Source organism: Berghia stephanieae, chromosome 5 (assembly GCF_034508935.2).
Source record: "Berghia stephanieae isolate SIO BIC M18660-M18661 chromosome 5, UCSD_Bste_1.3, whole genome shotgun sequence".
NCBI lineage: Eukaryota > Metazoa > Mollusca > Gastropoda > Nudibranchia > Aeolidiidae > Berghia > Berghia stephanieae.
In genome coordinates, this window is record NC_088364.1 from 62264188 (window position 1) to 62286687 (window position 22500).

Genomic DNA, 22500 nt, shown 5'->3' on the forward strand with positions numbered 1-22500 from the left:
CATTGGTATAGACCCAAGAGACAAATTTCCCTCGTGAGATGAATAAAGGGAATTTTATTTTTATTTATTTATTTTATTCTATAGACAAGTCCACGACCACAAAAGAAAAAGCGCTTTGAGGATTCGACTAAAGGCGCTATAGTAATTACTTATTTTTACTTATTATTATATTATTATTATTATTATTATTATTATTATTATTATTATTATTATTATTATTATTATTATTATTATTATTATTATTATTATTTTATTATTTATTATTATTTTATTTTATATTTTTTTCTTATTATTATTATTATTTATTTTTTTCTATATTATTATTATTATTTATTATTATTATTATTATTATTATTATTATTTATTATATTATTATATTATTATTATTGAAGAACATTTTCCAAGGACTCATCAATGCGCCGAGTGAGGCTCGAACCCAGGACCTTCCGATCCGAAAGCGAGTGTCATGTCACTAGACCACATAGCCTTTTAGTGTAATATGAAACAGTGCCAGACGAAGCGGAATGAAAAAAAAAGATAAAAAATACCCCCCCCCCCCCATCAAAATATATATATATATAAAATGATAATTAAAATCTACCTGTTTGTGGAAATGGACGACATTTTGCGTCGGTTCGAGAGTATTTTTTTTCCATCACAACAACGAGCCCATAACAATTTTGGTTATCAGACCTGCAAATAAGTACACGTCGGTTCTATGCACTCGTTTCACCTTAAAATAACACACACCCTTTTGTGACTGTCTATTGTCAACGTGGTTTGTTTTCTGGAATCGATGCCCACGCATGTTAATAACTCCAATAACTTCATATTACCAAGATTGTAATATGCTTATCCATTGCAATGCAATTCCCAAATGTAAATGAAGTGTGGTTTTCCACAACTCCCTAACTCCGTGTTTTTCCCTTAATTTTGAGATATTGAGGATTATTTCCCCCCAAAATTTCTATTCGGTATTATTTTATCATATTTAAACTTCAAATTATTGACACAAATCTAGGGAATTCTTGTGTCAATTGATGCTTAAAAAAGTTTACATTTCAATTTATCTCATGGATGGAAAATCTCAAAAAGTAGAAAAATTGACTTAATGAGTTTTGGAAAACCGCTCTTCAATTTCAAAGACAAATTTATTAATAACATTAGATAAATTGGCACATTTCTAAATTATATTATTTTATTATTGCTATTATTTTATTATTATTATTATTATTAATTTTCAGATTGACTTTCGGTGGGAATTCGTGACGTCCTATTCATTCAGGAAAGAGATGACAGGAAAGTTTCCTCTACATCCATCATATCTCGTCAATTTTTCTTTCTAGCCGAGCACGTCTGATTATTGTTGAGACATCGTCCGGAGTTCTTTGTGTGCCTTTAAATCCCAGTAAAGCACGGACGTGCTCAGAATACAAAGAGAAAGAAATAATAAGACAAATATCGCATCCACTCTTTAGCTAATAACTCAGCATTTTCTATCTCAACTTTCTTGATCTTTGGGAGTATAGTTTTGATTTAAAAGTTACTGAAGAGGAAGAAACCACATTGAATTTTAGGGAGTTTTTTGTTTTATTAATATAAAAGTTTCAAATTGAGTAGCTGGCTAGAGCCAGATAGATTTTGGTTGAAATTGTGAATATTATTTCAATTTTTTTTCTTCTGTGTGTGAATTTGTTGAATAATTGAAGTGATTCATGATGGACTAAAATGGATTTTACGTCTTCACCCTGGTCTCAAAGTTAACCCTTATCAGGTGAGTAATTTATTATCATCAAATTATTATATATGTTTTTTTTTAATGTCTCCATTGAGACACACAGTATCGAACGGGTGTCACGTCAAGTTGAGGCAAAATGGATGAAAAGTGATCGATCCCGGATGAAGTGGAGATTTTTCTCTGATCACCCTGTCCAGTCAGTAGTTATAAGGTAGCTGGGTCTTTTAGATCTAGCGTAAAGCACTTTGCGATATACTAGTAGTAGAGCTACATCTCCAGATGTATTTCATTAATCCAGCTTCGGAAGCCTTCCTCCGCCCTTAGAACTGTTTCATAGACTATCGTCCTACCAAAAGGATAACAAGCAATTGCTATTGTCCATTTCATGCTATAGAAACCCGAATAATCTCCAGCTCCATGAGCCTATTAATGGCTCTGATTGACTACCTTTTTTTTTACTCGATATTTTGTACTCGTAAGAATCAACCTTAGATTTCAATGTTAAGTATCGGGTATTACCCATACATAATAAGATTTTCAGAAGGTTGGGCACAGACTCAGAAATGCTAATTTGCGCTCATAAAGCATGGATGATTTCAATATTTGACAATTTAAGGTAAAAACCTCAGCGTGAATTTGACGGCCGTGAAGGGTGGGATGGTTGGAAAAAAATCGATGAATTCATGATAATGAATAAATGAATGAATTTTAATCAATAGATCGTTGGTTTAATGAATGAATGAATGAATGGGAGGGTGGATGGATGGATGAATATTTGAGTGATCGGTTTATTGATTGGTTGCTTGAGAGATTGATTGATTGATTGATTGATTGACGGAATGAGTCATTGATTGTCAGAAAGCGACTCACAATATGGTGTCAAAGATGGAATACATTTTGAAAATATAATATTAACATCTTTAAAGCGCATTTCTACGGATTTACCATGCTCAGTGCGCTTGCAGTCTTTCATCTATTCCCACAACAGGCCATATTTACATTTCATAGAGTATTACTCGTCTGGAAGGCGTCCTTTTTTGAATTTACAAATCCGTCACTGCCTGTATCCAGGTACTCATTCACACTAGGGTCGAGTGAGGTAGTATGTTTGGATGAAGAACGAAGTTAATGTCACTCAGGTCTATGTTATTATTTTTTTTTTTTGCTATCCACCTTTATGAGTAATTCTCATTAAACTGTTTTACCAGACTATAAACGTTCAAGGTTTCACATCGTTTTGTGTGTTGGTCCGTTATATTTCCGGATGGCAATGTTGTGAGTTTCTTAGCCGAGCGCATACTATCTATAGAACCAGTATTCCATTGGATGATTTGAACCACGAACACAACATAACTACATACATAAACAACAACACACAGCAGATACAGATCAATATAGTGACAACCTGTATAAGTGTCCAATTACACACCTGGATATTCGCCCAAAAGGTTAATGGTTAACGCTGCTTGTTGGTTGTCATCAAATTATTCGACAATAGATAAAAGATTAGGATATGTACAATAAATAGGATTCAATTGTCTGATGTCACGTCTGCCCATCAACGAGCAGCTTGGTTCTAAACAAAGAAAATCGGTACTTTTTATTCTTCATGCTGGTTGAAATTTTTCACATGTCATGTGATCAGAATGTATAAAAGTCAAAGCATGATCAGATTTATAATGCTTTTCTCCTCTGGATTCACTTTTATGCTCGTTGGAGAAGTATTTCATAAGGGCGTCCGCCATTGTTCCGATAGTTTAGAATCACTTACGAGGGAAGTGACGTCACAACTGTTGAAGCCTATCGTCACCCATCGAATAACACGGGTATGATGCCGGAATAAAACTAGATGAAAAAAAAAACAGTTAAAAAAAAAAACAACCGAAAAAATCAAAAGCAACATATGCTTTGATATAGCGCAATTTCCATTCTGACCAACAATAACACTTAGCGTATAGGACGTGACATGACACCTGTTAAGCGATATTACAATTTTTTTTTCGGGCAGAAACAACGTGTTAACGGCCAGATACTCATTTTACATCTGAGTACAGTGAGAGATTGTGAGTGAAGAACCGTGTCCATGGACTCAACCAAACGCCGAACGAGGCGGATGTTTATTTATAGCCCCAAATCGGCCAATCAGACTCCAGTTTACGACGGATAATAATTTTGTCAAATGATTTGTAACGGATGTTTATTTATATCCCGAAATCGGCCAATCAGACTCCAGTTTACAGTAGACATAAACCTGTCACGTGATTTGTAACTGATGTTTATTTATATCCCCAAACCAGCCAATCAGCTTGTCAATTTTATCGTGTGTAAATATTCATGAGTTGATAGATTGTCATGATTTGCTCCGTTGCCATCTATTTTTCTCTCTCTCAAACTGACCGACTTTTTTGGTCTATTTTTTTACTTTCATATCAGAAGGGAGAAAAAAAAATTGAAGTTGATGTTCGAGTTAGTGGATATTTTTTAATAACAAAATCATGGATAATATAAAATTGTTTTTGTAAAAGAATATTATGTTTAAAAATAGTATCTTTCTTACTTTTTAAAACCTTAAATTTTTAAAAAGTTGAGCATTTATATAGCGTAATATTCACTAAATGTGCTCAAATCGGGTCCCTGACCAAATGCAGCACTTAACACGTAGGCGATATTACACTTTTTTCCGACAGAGACATCGCTGTTAACGGCAGGTACTCGTTTTACACCTGAGTACGGTGAGAGAATGTGAGTAAATAGCCTTTTCCAAGGACTCAACCATGCGCCCATTGAGGCTCGAACCCAGCCTGAAGCTTTGGCCTTAATGGAAGAAGAATAAGAAGAAGAACCCCTTCTTCAAGAATTCAAATTAGCAAATTAGCAAAAACTGAATTGTGTATTTGGCAGAAGTGTAAATACTGTTAAAACAGCCTCTCAATTTCAACAATGTTATTCAATTGAAGTGGAAACACATGCGATTTTTCCCCCTTCTTTACTTGAAAATAATAATTTAAATCTGATTTTTGGCTATCTACATGCTTTGACTGTTGTATCAAATTATAGGATCACGTTTGATGAGGAAGAAGGTTCGAGAAATTGAGTAAAAGAAATAAAGTGAATGACAGCTAACAACCCTACAGGTTGAAGAGACATTTTGTGTATTTATAATTATCTATTTTTAAAAATAGACAAATAAGTAAATACTTAAAAATGAGCACCAACAAATTATCATTCACAAGTGATCTTATTAGATTGGTCTCTCTCTCTCTCTCTCTCTCTCTCTCTATCTCTCTCTCTCTCTCTCTCTCTCTATCTCAGTCACTCTCTCTCTCTCTCTCTCTCAATCTATCTCCATCTATCTTTATTCTCTGCTTTACTCTCGGTCCACATCTCTCTCGCATTCTACCTCTCTCTCTCTCTCTCTCTCTCTCTCTCTCTCTCTCTCTCTCTCTCTCTCTCTCTCTCTCTCTCTCTTCTTTTTCTTCTTCTTCTTCTTCTTCTTCTTCTTCTTCTTCTTCTTCTTCTTCTTCTTCTTCTTCTTCTTCTTCTTCTTCTTCTTCTTCTTCTTCTTCTTCTTCTTCTCTCTCTCTCTCTCTCTCTCTCTCTCTGCCTCTCTCTCTTTCTCTCTCTCTATCTCTCTCTCTCTCCATCTTTCTGTCTTTCTTTCTTTCTCACAGCAACAGAAGCAAATTAAATAATAGATAAACAGAGGGTATTCCATAGAGCTTTGCAAGATTCCATCGATCTTCATTTCTATGCCAGGAGTCTGTGCGAAATTGTTGTCATCAAAAGTAGGAATTATCTTCCCCCTGGGAGTCTCAAGGTCTGTCTACACTGTAGCTTGATGTTCTCCACTTAATAAACAAACAATGAATATTTTCGAAAGAGAACAAAATACCAAACACGGAACGTTTCGGGTTTAACACTCTTCGTCATGTCAGTTAATACGAAAACGATGAATACATATTAATACGTCGCTTAAACACCAGATACACGGCAGAAATTTTATACTTTTTCTTTCTCGTGTACGTAATTTATTTATGCTTTTATTGTTTGTTTCTTTTTTTTTTTTGCATTGGCTGAAGAAGGGGTTTGTGCTCGAAACAATCCATGTTCTCTTTTGAAGCTGTTATAGTCAACAGGATGAATGTTTCATCATTTATATTAGCATTACGTGCTTCTTGCAGCTTTAGACCATTGTAAAGCGTTGTGTGCACATTAAGTGGGTATTGCGCTATGTAAAAGCTCAAGTTTAATTCACTCAATCCTAGAGATTTTTGCTTCTTTTCAAAATTGAGGAAAAAATGTAATAAATATGAGCATGTACATAGATAGTTTTATTCAACTGTCATTAACATATACAAAAAAGTTTTAAAATATCTTTGATACTACGTCTATAATTTGTCTAAGAAAAAAAAAATGTAATAAATAGACATGGGCATTGGGTAAAAGTAATCCGGGTAAACCAACGCATTGTCGGTGTCGGGGTTGAGTGAGTTAAGATTTGAACGTTGTAAACCTGTATAATAATGAATTTTATTAAAGTTTTCAAACCCATTTATTTATTTGTCTACCAGAACGAAGGGCAGATTCCAATGTTGTTTTATTCAATAAACAGATGCATAGGATAGCGTTCAAGGTGTGTTGATTTCACACCAAAGGTTAACAAGATAACTGCCTTACTTTGGAAAACCAGGGTGTTTCTTGTTTACGAAACCCGCCAAAACCCGACGATGAAACCCGTCGAAACCAAAGTTATAGGAAGTAAGCAGCAGTGGGGAGTGAACCTGGGACTCAGGGAAGTGTACACCTGTGAGGAGTGAACCTGGGACAATGGGTTTCGGCGGGTTTCGTAAAAAAGAAACACCGGAGAAAAAAACAAGTAGGTATTTAAAAACTTGGTCAGGAATCTCATCCCTCAAATATCGATCGATTTAAATGATCCTCGTCTTGGCAAAAAATTCTCAAACCTGGGACTCGAGAGAACTTCGTCAAGGCCCAAGTTTGAGAGGGGTTATTTTTTTGTTGTTCCTAAGATGAAGGTCATTTAAACCTGTAGGTATTTGAAGGACGAGATTTCTGACCAAATTTTTGATACTTTTTTTTCCAGAGTACGGCAGTGATAATCTGGCCCAAGTTGAGCTTTTTAATAGCGCAATATCCACTAAACGTGCTCAAAGCGCTTTTACAAGGGGTACCTGACCAACAGCAACACTTAACATGTAGAAGGAGGCATGACATGACGCCTGTTAGGCGATATTACAATTTTTTTCGACAGAGACAACGCTGTTAACGGCCAGGCACTCATTTTCCACCTGAGTACAGTGAGGGAATGTGAGTAAAGAATTTTTTCCAAGGATAAACTATGCGCCGAGCATGACTCGAACCCAGGACCTTCCGATCCGAAATCGAGTGTCATACCACAGGACATCATAGTTTATATTGACGTCATTCTCGCAGTGACATGATCGTCTGTGTTTTTGTGGTGGGTCTAAAGAATAGATTAAACTAGTTTAACTGGCTGGAAAAAGTAATTAAAATTTTGGGCCAGGAAACTCGTCCTTCAAATATTTATCGATTTAAATGACCCTCATCTTGGAAAAAAGAAAAAGAAAAAAAAATCTCAAACCTGACACTAGGCCCCTGATTGAGTTCTGATATCAGACCTTCACATATGTGCACGTCGCACCCAACCCTATAATATTTTTTGTTAAAAAGAAGAGATGATTGATTGTGTGTGTTTTTGTGTGCGCGTGGGAATGTAATTGGTCAGATCGTTGCTGGAGTCCCATAAGGCCACACGGCACATTGGGATGATTGGAGGCGGGAATATGATTGGCTTCGTTATTCCCTCCTCCCCCCCCCCCGCTCCCTCCCACCCCCCTCCTTTTTTTTTTCTCTATCTATCATCTCATTCTCTTTTGAAAGAATAATTTATATATATATTTTTTTCATTTTTATCTTTAATGGTGGGGGGGGGGGGGGGGGGGGGGGGGGGGGGTGTCACCGTGGCTCAGCGATACAGGTTTTGCTTCAAATATTTATTTATAGATTTAAATGACCCTCATCTTGTCAAAACTCCCAAACCTGGGACTTTGCGAGGACTTCCTTAAGTCCCAGGCTTGAGAATTTTAGTTAAGATGATACATATATTTAGTGAATATAGTAACCCATGAGACTTGCGTGCTTTGAGTTCTATTTTCTTTCATTAACAATAAATAAATAATGTTTGAAAAGTAACGCTTTCACTGGGGATCTTTTAATATTTTTATCCCTACGCAATTCTAGTCGGCCGCCACAAAGAACAATTTCCGGTTATCCTTATCTCCGCACATTGACGTGTGCATGACGTGTTTTGAGTTTAAAGCCTCGATAGACACATATTGAAAAGCGTCCAATCGCGAATACTCAATTCTTAATGTTTTGATGTAGCGATATTCGCCCATGCAAAACACTAGAAAGCTGAGGGAACTTTTTTTTTTATGTGGATGTTGTGAGAGACGATCGTTTGTTTGTATGTTTCGTTTTGAATTGAACATTCTCTCATTTAAAAAAAAATATGTGTGTATGTGTGTGTGTGCGTGTGTGTGTGTGTGTGGGGGGGGGGGGAGGGGAGGGGGTTCGTTTATTTTTTGGTGGATTAAAAAAAATATTCCAATGTCTGATATTATTGGTATCGTCTTCGTCGTTAGTTTCGATATTATCGGATCGAAACATTTGATAATGTTGTTCGTTATTATACTCAACTCTGTGTTTAATATCGTCACCTTTGATATCGATATCGTCGTACCTCATCGGCTTATACTATAATGACCATTGTCCACTCTCTTTTTTAGTAGGTATCACATGTTTTGAGAGGGTAATTTTCATCCACACACTATCTCGTTCTTTGAAGTAGATTCATTGCCTGACTTTCCGAAATTAAAATCGATATTATATTATTTTCGTTTCGATCTCACGGTTTTACACTGTGGTTGCTCTGAGTTGCCCTGGAGTTGCTCCGGGTTGCCCTTAGTAAACAATCGAACACCGGAACACCCCTTCACCCGATTCCTCTTTAGTGGACGCGGGGGCTTAATCGGCTGGAAGAGCTTCACCGATGGGAGTCGAGGGGAGGTAATCAAATTTGTAGCGCCATCACGAGTTGATTGCCCTTGTCCAGTTTACGGAGATGACTCGGTTAGAGATGGGAGACCACTGTTATGTTTGTCCCCACTTTACGCCCCAATGGGAATGGGATAGGACCGCCACAATGTGGTTAGTCTCCGCAACTTACTGAGAAAGCGTGCGTAAGTTTTGTGCGTAATTTTTTTTTTTCTATTCTTTTTTCTGTACAGTTATGTTGCCCCAATTTTCACTGATTAGCTATTCTGGTGTTTGTTATTGTCTGCGGTTATTTTGGTGTGAAATGTTCTTTTGTCGGCGGAGTTATTCCTGTGGATTGATTCATTGTGAATACAAAGAGAGTGGGATATTGGACGGACTGTTTTGCGTCTCTAAGGGATGTGGAAAGATATATTATTGGGCCATCTGAAGATTATTTAATTTGTGGTGAATAGGGGAATACGCAGTCGTCGGCTTTAATGATACAGTCTAGACAACTTTGACACGTCTCAAACACTTTCGTCGAAAAAAAAAAAAAGAACTGACAGAATATTTTTAAAAAACAACACAAAAACAAACAAACAAACAAACAAGAATTAAAAGAAAACTAGACCTATTAATATTACATAAAATAAAAAATAAACAAAAAAAATGTTTTTTTTTAATGTGAGCTTTTATATAGCGCAATATCCACTAAACGTGCTCAAAGCGCTTTACAAAAGGTCCCTGGTCAACACCAACATTTAACATGTAGGACGGGACATAACGCCTCTTAGGCAATATTACAATTTTTCGGACAAAGACAACGCTGTTGGTACACATTTTACACATGAGTACGGTGAGAGAATGTGAGTAAAGAGCCTTATCCAAGGACTCAACTATGCGCTGAGCGTGAGGCTCGAAACCAGGACCTTCCGATCCGAGAGCGAGTGTCATATCACTACACCACATAGCCGCACTATTAACAATACATAAAATAAAAAATAAACAAAAAAAACAATAAAGAAAAGCAAACCAAACAAAAACACCGAAACTGTACTAGCTCAATATATTATTTATCCTCAATGGGGACGTTTTTCTTTAGGGTTGATGTTCGTACATTAATGTCATTCGATTAAGGAGTGAATGGGTATGACCGGCTACCGTTATCGCTGGATATTTTTTGGTTAGAAAAAGACTAAGGGATCATTTTATACCGTATGAAGTGGTAATCTAGGTCCATTTGTAAAGTTACTACATGGGAGAGAGGAGAGAGAGGGAAAAGAGAGAGAGAGAGAGAGAGAGAGAGAGAGAGAGAGAGAGAGAGAGAGAGAGAGAGTGAAAGAAAAAGAGATAGATAGATGGATAGAGAGAGGTAGAGAGAGAGAGAGATAGAGAGAGAGAGAGAGAAGAGAGATGGAAATGAGAGAGAGAGGAGGGAGGGAGAGAGAGAGAGAGAGAGAGAGAGAAAGAAAAAGAGATAGATAGATGGATAGAGAGAGGTAGAGAGATAGAGAGAGAGAGAGAGAGAGAGAGAGAGAGAGAGAGAGAGAGAGAGATCGTTATAAAAATACGTCTATCTGAAAATCAACTGGGATCGAACACTCCACATTCTGAAAATAGAAATGCTTTAGAATTAAACACACCTGTTTTATGGATTGTTGATAAATAGGTACAATCATTTGAATATTTTGTCGAAAATGGTTGTTATGTCAAATGACTACTCAAAGTGATGCTATCGTAAACGGCTGGAAATACACGTTATCGATTCCACAAACATTTCATTGTTTTTCCCATAATAATAATAATGATAATAATAATGATGATAATAATAATAATATGATATAATATAATAATAATAATATATATAATAATAATAATAATAATAATAATAATAATAATATAATAATAAAATATATAATAATAATAATATAATAATAATAATAATAATAACAAAATAATAATAATAATAATAATAATAATAATAATAATAATAATAATAATAATAATAAAAAATAATAAAAAAAAAAAAAAAATAACAAATAAAATAATAATAATAATAATAATAATAATAATAATAATAATAATAATAATAATAATAATAATAATAATAATAATAATAACAACAACACCAACAACAAAAAGAATATTCTGGGAACAAAGATATAATACTGGATAATACGAGTGACTATTTGCACCCAAAGTGATGTAATCGGATTTCCGCCAATCGTATCAACGATAAAATCCTGGCAAACGAAATCAGCTTACACCACCTATCTCTATCTGGCCACACACTGACAAAACGCTTTTATTTTACATTTTGTCCCGGAAAAAATATCCCGAAAACTTTTACTTCATTCTTCTATCTATAGATTATGCTTGGCCAATAGTTCAACATGCATCGGAGTATAGACAAATCTGTGAACCATGAACTTAGTCTGTTAATCAGTTTAGTGGAACACTCAGCGGATGCAAACAATACAAAGCTGAGTGAGTTTATATCTATAGTAGAATGAATGACTCATTCCGTCTTTATGTGCTTACAGTGATTTTTATGAATAGTTCTCACTAAATTTTATTCATCGGACTATAAACGTTTAAGGTTACACATTGCTTCGTGTGTTGGTACGTTATATCCAGCTGACGGATGTTGTGAGTTTATTTTAACTAAACGCACAGCATTAGTAGTAGTAGTAGCAGCAGCAGCAAGGTAGTAGTAGTAGTAGTAGTAGTAGTAGTAGTAGTAGTAGTAGTAGTAGTAGTAGTAGTAGTAGTAGTAGTAGCACTAGTACTAGAGGAGGGGGAAAGAGGAAGAGGAAAGACGGAGGATAGAGGTAATTTTCATCGGTCGGTTTATGCACTTGAAGTTTTAAAGCCAAACTATGGATAATGCCTTTTGTCAGTGATGGTGGTATTGCTATCGTAGCCAGGAGGGGGAGAACTCTATCTGATTGTAATGGGTGACCCCAATCTGATCACTAATAGATCTATTAATATCTATGGGAAATAGGGTATAGAAAGTGTGTAAACATTGCATCTCTGGATTCATTCAATAGGGACCTATGATGTGTATTAATATAGAGATCCAAACGGGTGTGTATGAAAGGTGCCAGACAAAGCAAGAAAGAAAATTACAAGATGAAAAATAAAAAAAAAATCATCTCAAAATATACGTCTACCTCGACTGGGGATCGAACCCAAGATATAGATAGTATGCGCTTGGCCAAGGAGTTCACAACATTGCCATCCGGAAGTATAACGGACCAACACACAAACTCTGTGTAACCATGAACTTTTATAGTCTGGTTAATACAGTTTAGTGAGAACAACTCACAAACGCGGATGGCAAAAACAATAACCAAGGCCTGAGTGACGTCATCTGCATACTATCTATAGATAGTATGCGCTTGTAGAAGCTCATAACATTGCCGTCGGAAGATATAACGACAACACACAAAACTGTGTTTATCATGAAGGTTTATAGATAGAATGCGCTTGCAGGAGTTCACACATTGCCATCGGAAGTATAACGGACCAACACAAATCTGTGTAACTGAACTTTTATGTCTGGTTAATACGTTTAGTGAGACAACTCACAAACGCTGATGCAAAACAATACAAAGGCTGAGTGACGTCATCTGCATACTATCTATAGTCTGGTTAATACGTTTAGTGAGCATTACTCATAAACGCGGATGGCAAAAACAAATACAAAGCACTGAGTGAAATGAGAACTATCTATATGAGTTCCGTTCCAGTCGGGGTCTTAATTCTTGTATTTTATTTCTGCTTTGCCTGGCACGAATCATACACACTTGTTTAGATCTTTATCTTACACGGTGCTTGCTCTCAATTTCTTATCTATTAATATCTGTGGGAAATGGTATAGAGAATTTGTGTAAACATTGCATCTTTGAAAGATGTACAGTTTATGTGACCATTAACGCTTTCCGGTATTAATAAGTCGGCCTGAACTGAAGAGCGATAATTGATGATTTATTCATATATTGAAACTTGAATTGAATTCAAGTATGTCTATATAAAGATGGAAGAACAACATAATTTTAAAACTTACAGAAACGTAGATGAAATTTCATTTTTTTCTTAACAAATGGGAACGTTAGAGAGAGAGAGAGAGGAGAGAGAGGAGGAGGAGGAGAGAGGAGAGAGAGGAGAGAGAGGAGAGGAGTGAGAGAGAGGGGGGGGGGTGAGTGAGAGATAAATGTCATAGTTTGTCTATCATGTGTAACCCACCCGTCACCATCAATAATATTTGCTTATCCTCTACCCATCCCACCACCCCTAGACACACACACACACACACACACACACACACCACATACACACACACACATACATAAACATACACACACACTCACCTTGCCATAGTTATTCTAACCTTATGTGCAATTAGATTCCATCTATTTTGTACCTGACGGCATGAGACACGAGACAGCAACATGTGACGTAATGGTATTGATTGTATGCGTCAAGTAAAATACTCACCTATTTTACCCGCCAAAACAAGCATAACAGTGACACACAAAACTATACATCAATCTTATATACTCACATAATATAATCATTTTAGAAGAAAAATTGATGAGAACTGATTACGACAGTGGCGGTCATTTTTTATAGTTGTTGCGTTGCTTTGCATTAAGCTGAAATTCTCACTTATTCTGCCGCCAGCTGCTTCTCTGATTCTAAAGAATGAAGTCCAGGTTTCAAAGTCTTTTTTTTTAAAAACAAGATCTTGTCATTCTCATCGATCGATAGTTGAAGGGCGAGTTTTCTGGCCAAAATTTTATAAACGTGTTTTTTTTTCCAGAATATGTCAAAGTTGATATTTCCCATATTTCATCAGCCAAGGTATCTGGGACATTTAATCTCGCGTAGGAATACAAAACATTTGTCTTGGTGTTTCTCAGAGCATCCCTCCCTCTCTCTCTCCTCTCCTCTCTCTCTCTCTCTCTCTCCTCTCTCTCTCTCTCTTCTGTCTGTCTCTCTCTCTTTTTCCACCGTACACACTGTATTCATATGTTGTTATGGTTGTTCTCCAGAAAAACAAAATGGAACTAATACAACACGTGTGCACACAGATATGTTTTCTTTTGCAAAAACAATACCAACAATTCTTATCATGCCAGTCGAAATTCTCAGCCTTCGTCAGATTTGGCAGTTATTGTATTGACATTTTAAAAGAGCACTTGCACTCACACACACAACACACACACACACACAACACACAACATATATATATATATATATATATATATATATATATATATATATGGGAGTCCCGGTAGCTCAGTTGCCAGAGCACTCGCTTCACACGCAAAGGGACCAAGATCGATCCCGTGTGCAGTCGAGCTTTTTTTCTTATCCGTCCTCACCCCAGCCCGACTCTGTCCACCCAGCAGTGGATGGGTAGCTGAGCCTTTTAGATTTGGCGGAAAGTACTTTGCAATAGGCTAGTGTCTTATCCACAGGATAGCAAGCAATTGCTATTGTCCGCTTCACGCTATAGAAACCGGGATAACTCCGGCTCTATGGGTCGAATGGCTCTGAAGGACTATTATATATATATATATATATATATATATATATATATATATATATATATATAAACAAAACATTACGCAACGAACCGACTTCTATAGCAAACAAAACTTTCCACCAGAATTTGAAGCAATGCCTTTTGTACCTGTCAAAATTACGGGTTTGTATCATGAAATATAATATCGATATCGGAACAGCGGGGCTCAGCAGTACGGTCTTTGCTTCGTGTCCGAAAAATACCCAGTTCGAATACCTCCTGCGCTGTGAGGCCTTGAGCAAGTCATATCGCCCTAGCTCAGTTTGCGGGGCTGCAATGCGGCTGACGCCTGAGTTATTCCAGTCTTCCCTTGGAATGTACACTAAAGACAAATTTCCCTTACAGGATGAATGTAGGTAAATTTAGTTTAGTTTTAGTTTTAGTTACTTTTTAATGCCAGATCATCTTTAAAGAAAAAAAAACCCAGGGCTTTTATATAGAGCAATTTTCACTAAATGTGCTCAAAGCGCTTTACAAAATGTTCCTGACCAACAGGAACACGTAACATGTAGAACGCGACATGACACCTGTTAGGCGATATTGCAATTTTTCCGACTGAGACAACCCTGTTAACGGCCAGGTACTCATTTTTATCACCGAGTACAGTTAGAGAATGTGAGTAAAGAGTCTTTTCCAAGGACTGAACTATGCGCTGATCGAGGCTCAAACCCAGGACCCTCCGATCCGATCCGAAAGCGAGTGTTATAATACCACTAGACCACATAGCAGCAAAAAGAAAAGAAATGACTGTAAGATTTTTTTGAAATTTATTTAAAATCAGTTGTGTTATTATCTCCAACCACTTGTTGCAGCCATGATATAACGACGTGTTTAATCCTAAGCTCTAGCTGGGTTATTGATGGCTAAATTGGTAGAAAACATGGCTTCTGCCGTAATATGGAATAAAAACAAACAAACCCATATTTAAAAATTTGGCCAGAAAACTCGTCTTTCAAATATCGATCGATTTAAGTGACCCTCATCTTGGTAAAAACATTCTCAAACCTGGGACTTCACCGAAGTCCCAGGTTTGAGAGGTTTTTTGTTTATTGCCAAGATGTGGGTCATTTAAATCGATCGATATTTGAAAGATGTGTTTTCTGGCCAAATTTTTAAATATGTTTTTTTTTTTTGCCAGATTACGACAGCCTTGGGGTAATTGCTAATGGTAATAATGATAGAGAGGAATGAATTGATATCTCTGCCGTTAATGGTAAAATTGATACCGTATCCACTCTGTGATTACTAAACTGCTGGAAGGTAGAACAAAGTGAAATAAAGTAAGTCTGTAAAAAGTAAAATTGATACAACATGACAGAACACATAGAACGTTACGAAAACCTTCTTCAGCCAAGAACAAACAAAAAACAAACAAACAAACAATAACAAAAGCAAACAAACAAAAAACAAATAAAACAAAAGAAAGGCAAGTAAATACAGTAAAACATCACTGTCTGGATATTTCAGTGATGTTTTAACGTTTGACTTTTTTGTCTTCTGTTATAGCTGAAAAGGTATTTTGAGCTCGTAACGTTTCGTATTTGGTAGTTTTTTTTTCTGTTTTATTTTTGTTTGTTTGTTTTTTTTTTTGTCTTTTTTTGTTTTTTGTTGTTTTTTTTTTTTTTTTTTTTTTTTTTTTTTTTTTTTTTTTTGTTGTTGGCTCATGTTTTCATTTATGCTAATGACTTAATATCTTCTCTGTACGTTTTTGTGGTATAGCGGTGTAACACTCGCCTTCAGACAGGTAGGTCGATCCATGTTTTGAGTCCCAGTTTGGGTGGCGCAAGGTTGAGTCCTTGGAAAAAGGCTTTTTGTTTTTTCTGTTTTTTTTTTTTATCACATGAAAAGACATACAGATTTTAGTTCCTAAATCACCATGGCATGAGACACTGTTTTGAGGTGACAGCTAACCCTTTTTGTAATTTTGTCACTTCCAGCATTAAAATTTTTTTGTGTGCCTATGTGTATAGTGTATATATATATATATATATATATATATATATATATTTTATATATATATATTGGTGTGTGTGTGTGTGTGTGTGTGTCTGTGTGTGTGTGTGTGTTGTATGGAGTTTGATATCATTGAGTGCGTGGTGACATGGATGTAGAATCGTTACATAGACATTACGTGTTATCATGTTGATTGACTGATTCTATGACTCCACCCGTGGCATATTTACTTGTGTGAGATAATAGGGAAGAAAAGTCGTGACGTCACACCTTTGACTATTCTGGTTCCTTCAAACCTTTGGAATCGAGTGTATATATGTGTGTGTGTGTGTGTGTGAGTTTGTGTGTGTATGTGTGTATGTGTGTAATATGCAACCATTCTTTCGAAGGAATAACAATAGATAAAAAAAAATGTTTATTCTCTATTGTCTTCTGGCACTTTTCTATTCACTTCATATCTTGTTGTTACCAACATAAGTGCCTGCTCCACTCACTTTTCTGAATTAAAAAATTCACCCCATACACCGGAGCATACTCAATGTCTCAATCGTTTCTATGTTATATGTTTGTGTTGAGAATATTGGCTATTATTAAGCTTAACTGCTGGTCAAAATTATTCGCGATGGTGGTGTACGAACGAATCGGCGGTCTCAAGAAGTGGGTGAGAGAGGGATCTAGTAATGACTTTGAGTTTGAAACGAATATTTTTTGTGTTCGTGGATAGCTCACACGGTAGAGCCACGCTCTCACCTGCCAGGCGGAGTTGTCGTACCAATAAGGTCGCAGGTTCAAACCCCACCACCGCCGCGAAAATTTTTTATTCTCTATTGTCTTCTGGCACTTTTCTATTCACTTCATATCTTGTTGTTAACAATAGATAGGTGACATATTGAATCATAAGGTGACATAACTATTTTAGTATCAGGATGTATAGGCAGATTCTTAGGATTACGGGACGTAAAAGAGTGAGGATGGATGATCTTTATTGACGACCAGCATATATTTAGACTAGAAAATAAGATGACATCACTCTGAAACCAGGAGATCAATTACACAAGGCATGTATGCATTCCCACGGAACAGTGGTTTTTTTGTGCTGCAATCTGGTTTAGTGGTATGACACTCGCTTTCGGATCGGAAGGTCCTGGGTTCGAGCCTCGCTCGGCGCATAGTTGAGTCCTTGGAGAAGGCTCTTTACTCATATTCTCTCACCGTACTCAGGTGTAAAATGAGTACCTGGCCGTTAACAGCGTTGTCTCTGTCCCAACAATTTGTAATATCGCCTGACAGGCGTCATGTCTCGTCCTACATGTTATGTGTTGCTGTTGGGACCCCTTGTAAAGCGCTTTGAGCGCGTTGAGTTGATAATGCGCTATATAAAAGCTCAAGTTTAAAAGTTTTTACTCTTCTAACGAAATAAGATCTTATTTTTTGACATCACAATTTTCTTCCCCATTTTGTCACTACAAGACTATTGAACTCTGGAAAAAATATCACGTGTTTAAAATTTTGGCCAGAAAACTCGTCCTTCCAATATCGATCGATTAAAATGACTCCCATCTTGACAAAAACTCTCTCAAACCTGGGATTTTACCAAGTCCCAGGTTTGAGAGTGTTTTTGCCAAGATGAGAGTCATTTTAATCGATCGATATTTGAAGGACGAGTTTTCTGGCTAAAATTTTCGATACGTGTTGTTCCTGAGAATGGCTACATTACACAGTGACTGTGTTGGATGATTATGTGACAACATGAGACGACTGATGATTGGTAAATAATTGGAAAATGTGTTTCAATAAACTAGAGATGCATGAAACCTATTATGGAATCAATACTAAAGCACAACGTGTTTTAATCCATTTTAGGCGGGGGGGGGGGGGGGGAGGGTGGGGGGGGGGTGGGGGGGGGGGGGGGGGGATGTCGTCTTTAGAGCAACCTAGCATCTCATAGGGTGTGGTATGGCACACGGCTTATTCATAACTCACTATCCATCCAGCAACACTTAGCGTATAGGAGGTGTAATGACGCCTGTTAGGAGATAATAAAATTTTTTTTTGTTCAGAGACAAATCTGTTAACGGCCCGGTGCTCATTTTGCAATATGAGTACGGTGAGAGAATGTGAGTAAAGAGCCTGATCCAAGGACTCAACTATGTTCCGAGCAAGGTTCAAACCCAGGACCTTCCCATTTTATCTTGTCATATCTTATTATATCTCATCCCATCTTATCTTATAACATCTTATCATATTTTATCATGTCTTATGTTTTCGTGTCCTATCTTATCTGTTATTATATTATACCTTATCGTATCATATCAACTTATCATATTATATCTTATCTTATCATATCATATCATATATATCATATCATATCATATCATCTTATCATGTAATTTATTATCTTATCAAATCTTATCTTATCAAATCTTATCTTATATTATCTTGTCTTATCTTATCTTAGCTTATCATATCTCTATCTTATCTTATCATATTTCTATATTATGCTATCTTATCTTATCTTAAACTCAGTAGTGTTCATCTAGTTTATCCCAACAGAACACAATTCTTTGGACGGTGCTTTCTGCTTCAGTGTAGGAAAAATATGTCAATATCTAGCTGTGAATAGTATGATTTGACTGGAAGATTAATTATGTGTAAATTGGTGAACGTGTGTGTGTGTGTGTGTGTGGGGAGGGGGGGGGGGTAGTGTGGGGGTGTGTGGGGGTGTGTTTCTATAGATGCGATGAAATGGTGCAGGGGAAACATCGAATTACGGAATCAATGGAGAATTGTAGATGGTTTGAATTAAGTTGATATAATGATTATGCTGACGATGCTGATGATAATGTGATAGTAATGTGATGTGATGATGATGATGATGATGAGAATATGATGATGATGATGATGATGAGTGATGATGATGATGAATGATGAATGAATGTATCGATGGTGATGATGATAATGTCGTTGGTGATGATATGAATCGATGTAGGTGGTGGTGATGGATTGTGAGTATATGTTGATGGATTATCAATATATATGATGATTTTATTATTTATATTTTATTATTATTATTATTATTATTATTATTATTATTATTATTATTATATTATTATTATTATTATTATTATTATTATTATATTATTATTATTATTATTATTATTATTATAATATATTATTATTTATTATTATTTATTATTATTATTATTATTAATTATTATCATTATAATAATTATTAATATTGTTGTTGCTGGAACAAGCAATGTCCACATTACGATGTAGAGTCAAATATTTTTGCATCCATTCAAAGCGTTTTTCGTTTATGGTCTGGATAGACTTTTTTGTTTGTTGTTTTTTTCAGTTTGTTTTTTTTATTATCAAATATAAAGGACGCACCTTCCTGTAAATTCTCGAAAAAGCATCAATTTGTCAACGAAAAGTATTACAAAATCTAAAATATTATAATTAACACCGTTCAAAATATACCCAAGCCACTCCTGTTTATATAGTGTCTGTAGCCTGCCTTCCTTTTACAAAATCTGTGACAATTTTCTCATGTCCCGGAAAATATCCTATAATAGGATTCAATAGTCTGATGTCACGTCCGCCCAGCAACGAGCAGTTTGGTTCCAAACAAAAAAAATCGGTACTTTTTATTCTTCATGCTGGCTAGAACTCTTTCACATGTCATGTGATCATAATGTATAAAAGTCAAAACTTGATCCCATTTTTATAATATTTTTCTCCTCTGGATACACTTTTATGCTCGTCGGAGAAATATTTCATAAGGGCGTCTGCCATTGTTCCGATAGTTTAGAGCCGGTTGCTAAGTTACCATGCGTCATTACGAGGGAAGTGACGTCATGACTGTTGAAGGCTATTTTCCTGTGTCCTAGAAAATATCCTATAATTAAGCGTTGGTCGTTTTGGCGTGATCTTAGCTCCATTAGTATAATAATAAACTGAACGAGGTTGACGGCACTTGGCTCTAAGAGTTTGTTTGTTGGTGCTCGGCCTTCGTTAATTTTTGCCTATAGATAGCATGAAGTTGACGTCACTCAGGTCTTTGTTATTGCTTATTGCTATCCGCGTTTTTGAGTTATTCTCACTAAACTGTATGAACCAGACTTTCAACGTTAAAGGTTACACATAGTTTTGTGCGTTAGTCCGTTATAATTCCGGATGGCAATGCTGTGAGTTTCTTAGCCAGGCGCATAATATCTATTAATAAGAATTGAAGTGTAACGTACCTTTTAGGTAAGTACACCGCCTCCTGATAGCAGTGCTCATGGGAATAAATGTTATACCTGTGTTAGTCCTTTTTAAATACAACTCACAATTTGTTTTCTTTTCGTGGTCTGGCCTTGTTTTTTTGGGTTTTTTTTTGGTGTAAATATTTTACTCAATGTCAGGCTATGAGTTCACGAAGACTACGGTTGGTGTGATTGATCTGGCGGGTACAAAAAGTGCTTATTTCACCTAAACCCATATCTCCTATACATGCCATCACAAGCATACACCAGATATTTATTTTCACCATTATATTTCAAATGAAAATGTTGCTGCTTGAAGCGCGAAGGAAAAAATAACGATAAGTATTGAAATGTAAGCTCCAATTTATTAAACGAAGACACAGTCGTCGTACTTCGTTGGTAAATGGGAAACCCGAAACGTCGGCTGTATCTGTTTTCACTTAATAAAATTGGAGTTTACATTTCTATACTTATCGTCATTTTCACCATTCTATTTCCACCAATTCAAACACTACATCTTAAATTATAGAGACTATACGACATTCCCAAAGATCAATATGACAAGAGTGTATCAAGCCTTTCACGTTAACTACACCCATTAAAAGCCCTCTTAAAGACAATGTATAGTTATATATATATATATATATATATATATATATATATATATATATTATATATATATATATATATTTTTTTTTTTTTGTTATGTATAAAGAAAACGTTTTCTCCGCCCGTAACTACCCTATTAATCAATTACCTGCCATTGTCTGGAAAGTCAAGTATTTAAGAATTTTGGCCAGAAAACTTTACCTTCAAATATCGATCGATTAAACCGACCCTAATCTGGGAAAAAAACTCACAAACATGAGGCTTCAGTAAGACTCGGCAAGTCCCAGGTTTAAGAGTTTTTGCCAATTTGATTGTCATTCAATTCGATCGATATATGAAGGACTAGTTTTCTGGCCAAAAATTTTAAATATCTGTTTTTCCAGAGTACGAGTTAACTTGTTAAAAACGTCTAATAGCAACGCCAACTCAGGGAAGCGTTTACACCGGTTTTACCATAATAATCAATGCTGATAACAAGGAATATAAAAGTGTGTGATAGAAAGAAAAAACACATCAAAATTGAGCTTTTATATAGAGAAAAATCCACTAAACGTGCTCAAAAAACGCTTTACCAGGCCACGTGAGATGAAGAGCGAGACATGATGCCTATTAGACGATATTACAATTTTTTTTCCGACAGAGACAACGCTGCTGACGGCCATGTACTCATTATACACCTACGAGCGTACGGCGAGAGACCGCCATATGAATCGTTAAAAAAAACCTCATGACCCCCCCCCCCCCCCCCCCCCCCCCCCCCAAAAAAAAAAACCCAACTTTGTGTTACCATTTAACGTTTTTTGTCTGTTGGAAACTAGGGAGCAGGCACCGGTGTAAGAGGGGTTTTGCTCAGAATTTATCTCCCAATTGGCGATCAAAACATCAAATTGAGGAAATACGGGAGCAGGCACTGGTGGTGTAAGATAAATATCTGAAAACGTGTGTATGAAACTGCCACAAAGTAAGCAAGAAAAATACAAGAAAACAATAAATCATCCCCAAAAATCAGTCGATCAGGAGGTCAGATGTTCGATCCCCAATCCAGGCAGCCTTGAATTTTTGGCACCGTTTTATCCACTCTTTTTCAGATCTTTATCTTGGGCGAACTGAAACAATCACAAAGAGCCGACGTGTGATTTTATATGCAAAAATCGAATTTACAGTCGAAAATATCAGAGTTGGGTTTAGTTTGTATTCACTATTTTGGGTTTAATTAATGTGGGCATGTGGCCTTAGCAGGTCGACTTGCCCTACTCAATTCGGCGTTCGATCAC

General features: G+C 36.1%; 1 protein-coding gene across 1 annotated transcript in view; it reads left to right on the forward strand.

The window, feature by feature from the left end:
- The window catches only part of LOC144973371 (uncharacterized), a 107324-nt gene that overhangs the window by 13525 nt on the left and 71299 nt on the right, over positions 1–22500 (forward strand). Inside the window, exon 2 of the mRNA XM_078915711.1 lies at positions 1245–1774. The gene's annotated coding sequence lies outside the window, so the exon portion shown is untranslated. The remainder of the gene's footprint in view (positions 1–1244; positions 1775–22500) is intronic.